This window comes from Juglans regia, chromosome 3 (assembly GCF_001411555.2).
Source record: "Juglans regia cultivar Chandler chromosome 3, Walnut 2.0, whole genome shotgun sequence".
NCBI classification, from domain to species: Eukaryota; Viridiplantae; Streptophyta; class Magnoliopsida; order Fagales; family Juglandaceae; genus Juglans; species Juglans regia.
In genome coordinates, this window is record NC_049903.1 from 17,535,871 (window position 1) to 17,542,759 (window position 6,889).

The following is a 6,889-nucleotide window of genomic DNA, read 5'->3' on the forward strand; positions in this document are numbered from 1 at the left end:
AGGCTATAAAACCAGACACAATCATTTGTTAGACCAATGATGGTGTGAGAACAGATGAATCAGAGCTTACAGTAGGTGGCGCAGAAGATGAAGAAGAAGACTATACAGCAGCTTGAAAAGTTTGGGATTGGAGATTCTGAGGTCGTACTTGACAATCTTTGATGAGATGACCCTCTTTCTTGCAATAGTTGCAAACTTTCTGAGGACAGTTGCGAGCAATATGACCAAATTCCTTGCAATTGAAATATTGCAACTTGTTCCTCCCTCTCCCTTGTGCTGCATAGGCTATATTCATAGTCTCAGAAAAGACCTTCTCAGAAGTCATACCCATTTGAGTGGATAATTGTTGTTCTTCACTCAACAAATCTCCCAAACAAATATCCAAAGAAGGAACCGGATCACGGTTCAACAAGCTAGCTCGAACGGGCTCAAATTTGGGTCGAAACTTCATTAAAAACTGATCGCATTGACTCTTAACATGAACTGCTTGAAGAGCCGCGAGTGCCGTAGTGGGAACCTTAGCATGAACAATGGCAGAATACTCGCACCAAAGGTTAATAAAACCAGAATAAAATTGTGCGATAGATAAATTGCCTTGACTGTAAGTACTAATTTCCAATTCTAATTAAAACTTCCGAACACTATGACCTTTGTGGTAAATACGGTGAAGATAATCCCACATAGCTTGAGTCGTAGTAAAACAACGAAGATTGGTCATAAGTTGAGACTCAATGGTCCCCAATAGCCAAGAGATTACCTTGGCATCCTTGACCTCCCATTTAGCAAATTCTCTTTCATCAGTAGAAACCTTAGCAGAACTATCAATATGATTTGATAATTCTTTCCCTTTCAAAAACATCTTAAACGAAAATTCTCACGTAGGAAAATTCTTTCTAGTAAAGCGAACAATAGTATTCTCAATAGACATGATGAAAGTGACATAGAAAATAGGAATATATCCAATCAAATAAACTCAGGCAGTCACGACAAAGGAAAAAATAAGAAACAGATGGCCAACAGTAATGAAGCCCAGTTAACGCCAAAAAAAAAAAAGCCCACAATAAGCCCAAGTAATGATACCTGCCCAGCACAAATGAATTGGCAAACCAGAGTGCCGATAGGCCCGATATCACGCAGAGAAGAAGGTGCACCCCGCACCGACGTCAACCAGAGGAAGCCGAGCACCTCACAACCGCCACATAAACTGTTGTCTGCCACAGAGAGAGCCGATGGTCCCACAACGACCCAACCACCACAAAACATGCACCGCGAGAGAGAAGAACTTGCCAGGAAACAAACGGCAAACCAAACCATGACAAAAATGACTGATGGTCACTCAGCCACCCACAAACAACACCGACAGCCACAGACGGTGCCGATAGCCACACAGCCAACCACAGACAGTGCCTACAGACACCACAGACATCACATACACCAAAAAAAGCGAACCCACCATCGAGAACAATTGAAACAGCCAAGAACCACCACAAATAGCTCTGACTCTGCAACCATGAACAATCGAGAGCAAGAAAATCTTGCAGAGACAGAGGAAAAAAAAATTCCTCCTATCGCACATGAAGGATTTAGACCACAGAGATGAATATCAGAGTAGGGGTTGATACCATGTCAAGATTGGTCTGAATACCTCTTTCCATTATTTTCCTTCATTTATATAGAAAAGGGTTACAACCGAGCACTCATTCCAATGCTTAATTGATGTTGGTCTTACTATACATGTTAGCTGCTATTTACACGTTAAGTTTATTTACTGTACACAAAGAGTCTATTTACTGTACTCATTATCTATTTATCTGCTATACTATCTAGATATAGAAAATATCTCTGTAAAAGTATCTTTGTAACAAAAACTAGACATGAAAATCATGAAAACTCAACCCATTAAAATTTATAGATGATGCCCAAAGGAGAAGAAAAGTGTTGGGAAAAGAAAGTTTTAAGCTCATCTGTCGTTCGCTTGAGATCCTCAAAATCTCTATCATTTATTTTCCTCAAAATACATCTCACTATATGATCAGAGACAATTTTCCACATTGTTGCAATGTGTGGGCTGCCATATAAAAAAGGGTTACTATCCTTCAAGACATAACCCAAGCCAATCCGACTTGACCGAAAAAAACATTTCACAAGGTACTAGCAATCTCAATGACATTAAAGGTGTCCTATTCTTATGTCCCTTATGTTTGGGCTCTTCCCTATTCTTATGATCAATGAGATTTTGTTTACTAATAAAAAAAGCTGGCCTACAAATTTCTCACTCTTTCTGTCATACAACACCAATTTATCACAATGAAATGGCATTTCCTTAAGTAATTAGTAAGTTTTTTCCATCAAAAAGTGATGGTGACTCTAGTTCGTCATAAAAAATGTTAAGCACACTGAGACCACTAGCCCCCATAAAAAAGCCTGAGAGAAAATCTCCATCAACAGTTGCTGATAACATTTTGCCTACTGGTTCCATGAAAATAATGAAAAGTAATGAAGACAACAAATTACCCTATCTTAAACCATGAGAGCTAACTGAAGGAATAGAAGTGCCATTCACCAGTATAGAAAAGTACACCAAAGAATAGAAATGCAATGTGCTATTAAAGAATGTCATATCTCCCCCCATATCTCCCAAGCAAATTATAAAAAGATTATAAATTAACATGATCATATTCCTTCGGAAGGAATATGGATTTCTAGAGTGGAAAATGATGTGTATAGGCCTAGGGTGTGTAAGCCCCATGCAAGCCTTTTTTTAAAAATGGAACCCACCTGAAAAAAATTACTTCTAAATGGTGGGTCCCACTTTTGTTTAAAAGGCTTGCGCAAAGCTTGTCACTTTTCCTGAGCACCCTTGGCTTACTTAAGCTGAGCCTACCACCAACGAATTCATCAGCAATTACATAGGGTTTAAAATTTGTCTACTTCTAACAAATGCAATTTGTAGCTTTGAAATAATCTTCTCGACAACCCTACTTTCATTGAATTGTCGAAAATACAATTGGTTTCTATACACAATATCTATACACAATAAAGTTACTTTCATTGAATTGTTAGCGTACAAAATTTCTCCTTTTAGTTTGTTTTGTGGGAAAACGCAACATAAATTCATATATTCAGATCTTGTCACCTATCACTCAATACTATGGCCAGAACACGTACTGTGTTCTAACCTTTGCATCGAATCCCGTTTGTCACCGTATACACCTCATAACTAGTGGGGTCATGTGGGGAAGAAGCTCTTGCCTTGCCCAACTTTATACAGTTTGATTCAATTCATTCAGGTCTAGTTTTAGGTTTATTTCAACAGCCGGATGTAGTGTTTCTTGCTAAACCTGGAGAGAAACACAGATTATATCTAGAGTTTAATGATTGAAATTCTTTAGAGCTATGTTGTAACCTCGATCAATCCATTGTGAAATTTCTTGCTTTGAACGTGGATGCAGGCCAAAGTTTTAATCATATATATACTTATTTCACTGCTTTGTGTTGACTGTCTTACTGTTATCTCATTAAATTTTTGAACCATTTGAAGCTGAATAAGCCGTCATTGTACGTAGGGTATTCAAAATTTGTAAAACTATCGTAGGCGTTTTTTATACGTTCTGGAGTATTTTCATGTTTTTATTATACATGGATGAAATTAATTAACTATAAAGTTTTGGAAAATTGCGCTTTTCACCCTTAAAATACCACCCATTATACATTTTGCACCCTAAACTACAAATAGTTGCACCATAAACTATTAAATAGGTTTCACTTTGTACCTTCCATTCAAATACATGACCATTAAGATTGTGCCAATCCACATTACTCACTCTTAACAGATAGATTTGATTCAAGGTAGAAAGGGAAACCTATTAGTAGTTTAGGGTGCAAATTCAAACCTTTGTAGTTTAGGATGCAAAGTGTATGATAAGCGGTAGTTAGTGGGTGAAAATTGTAGCTAACGTATATTTTTTTGCCCCAAATTACTCGAGGTTATGAATATTAACCACCACTTCGCAACTGTTGAAGTTTTATAAGATGGCAACCACTATTTATACAGGGAAAAATGACCTGAATATTGATTGGCCTACCCGGTTCAGCATATGCATAGGAACTGCAAAAGGACTAGCTTATCTTCACGAGGAGTCAAGGCCAAGAATCGTACATCGAGATGTCAAGGCTAGTAATATCTTGCTTGATGCAGAACTTTGCCCCAAGATTTCAGATTTTGGATTGGCAAGGCTATACGATGATAAGATAACACACATCAGCACCAGAGTAGCTGGGACCATGTAAGCTATACTTTCAACCCCTTTCTAAATGTGAGAAGGAAAAGGAAAAATAGTTTATTATAAGGATGATTGCATAACCATTACATACAAACTTAAGGGCTTGGAGAGTTTTTTTTTAATATATGGCTGATCTAGGCTACTAATAGATTGAATTGAGAACAAGAATGACTACTTTAGCTGGATCCATCGCCTTATCACATTGGTCTTAATTCCATGATTTTTTTTTAAAAACCGCTGCAGAATCTGACTGGTGTTGGACAAAATTTGTTATTTATCAAGGTACCGACAAGTTGTTGTATGGTGGCCAATAACATTGGAAGATATTGCTGCTATAACTTTTAAACACGGGAAAAGTGAGTGTATATATTTACAAATTGAAAAGGTATTGAATCTTGGTTGTCAAAAAAGAAAGCTTTGAGCTTGTTGGAATTGTCAACTTTAGCAGATATGTTTTAGGATATCTAGGTTAGATTTTATTGGGGGAAAGGTTGGGAGAGTTTGTTGGTTTGACATTATTTTATGATGCACAAGAGGGGTATAGTTTGGGCTTTAAAATAAGCAAGAACGAGAACAACAAAACTAGTCTGTGGAGTGCTCTGAAATTGTGAGCACCTTTTTAAGTGTTTAGGGTGTTAGTTTTTATGCTGAAAAATTATATTTGCAAGCCAATGTCGAGGACATACCCTCCAAACCGCGGACATAGCAGAATTTTGATTTGCAGGAGAGTATGATTTTAAACTCCTTTGCAAATGAAATTCTGCCTTGTTAACAGTGTGGCATGTATTTTCTTCACACTGGCTTACAAACAGAAGCCTCTTCGACATTTCATGCTAGAACTCCCATAATCCAACAAAGAGGAGCTAAAAGTAAAAGATGACCAAAATAAGATCCTGGGCGAGTATGGCCCATGTCCGGTAAATTTTATAAATTGAGGAAATAATCCAGCCGCTTAAACCCAAGGAAATATAATTAGAATTACCCAGAAGCTTAATGTCAAGAAACACAAAAATAAATAGAAGTAGTTAGCATAGCCTTCAGTCGTGCCAACCACGCCTACGAAATTTGCCAACATAATGTGTTGACTAGACCCCAAGTCAAAGTTATAGCATATTTGTTCATATATTCTTTAATTTGCTCATTACACTTTCTCTTTTGTGAGCCTATTGTTCCTGATTAACTCAGTCATGGAAATATCGTCAAGGGTTCTTCGCTAAGCAATTTATTTTTAATCATTTTCACTCTTTTAGTGGCTATCTAGCTCCAGAGTATGCAATGCGTGGACACTTAACAGAAAAGGCAGACGTTTTCGGTTTTGGTGTTGTTGCTCTGGAGATCCTCAGTGGGAGGCCAAACTCAGACAATAGCTTGGATACTGAAAAGATTTATCTGCTTGAATGGGTATAGAAAATGAATCTCTTTCTCTCAAATTACTATGTAATTGATATATATTTGTTTTTTCTTGAGATAATCGCCATTACGTTTTCTAGGCATGGACTCTTCATGAACATAACCAAGCTTTGGGATTGGTGGATCCTAAATTACTGGAGTTTGATGAAAATGAGGCAACTAGAGTGATAGGAGTGGCTCTTTTGTGCACTCAGGCATCACCAATGATGCGGCCCCCATGTCACGTGTTGTTGCCATGCTTACTGGAGATATTGAAGTGGGCACTGTTACAACAAAACCAAGTTATTTAACAGATTTGGATTTCAAAGACATCACAAGCAACTTTTTAGATGAAGGTGATACCGTGTTAACTGCCTCGAGTAGTATTAACAGACAGCAGAAAAACCAAGATGGCAACACAGCTGACGTGAGCCCAACTGATCCAACGCCCTCACCTATGAATGTCACCAAATCGATGGTCACTGATATTATTGGAGAAGGAAGATGAATAGTATCTTGTCTTGCTATATAATCGTGTCAATCATCGTGATATTGAATTTGCCTCATCATCAATCACAGTTGCGTTTAAGTTTCTACAAAATGTGTGTTTATAGAGTGAAATGATATATCAACATATGTACCAGATAACTAATGGGGTTTTAATAGTTGTGAAGGTATGGATTTGTACCATAAAAATGTTTCAAAACCATGGTACCTGTATAACAAGATTTCACACAGAAGTCTCTATGCCATATATATATAGGCATGGTGAGCTTAGTGCCTCGAGAATATGCATGCTAGATATATGTCAGATCATTAAGGTGACTTTTCATGTTTATTTTGCAGAAGTTTAATGCACTTTAGAAATCCTTATGTTTTCCTTTGAATTTTATAGAAGTAGCACATCTAGTTCGAATTATTTTATATGGGAGACTATTTCGGAATTTGGTTTTCTACCACGAACATGATACCCCCCCCTTTACTCCTATATCAGGCTTCTACCCCCGTCTCCAAACTATGGGGATCTTTGCCTGCTTTTATGAGTAACCAATCGATTACAGTTGGAACAAACGATGTTGCAAGATTTTAAAGAGAAAATTACTAATACGCAACTCCAATTTCCCCAAGTTAGTTCGGTTGTCCTGAAAGCGACAACAAAATGGCCATTTTATACTGTTACTCAACCAGCCAAAGCCATTTTGTGCTGTTGTGATTAG

The 6,889-nt window shown here is 37.5% G+C and overlaps 1 pseudogene; it reads left to right on the plus strand.

Annotated features, from left to right (window-relative positions):
• The window catches only part of LOC109021109, a 28,459-nt pseudogene extending 21,907 nt beyond the window's left edge, over positions 1-6,552 (plus strand).
• Positions 6,553-6,889: the final 337 nt, after the last annotated feature.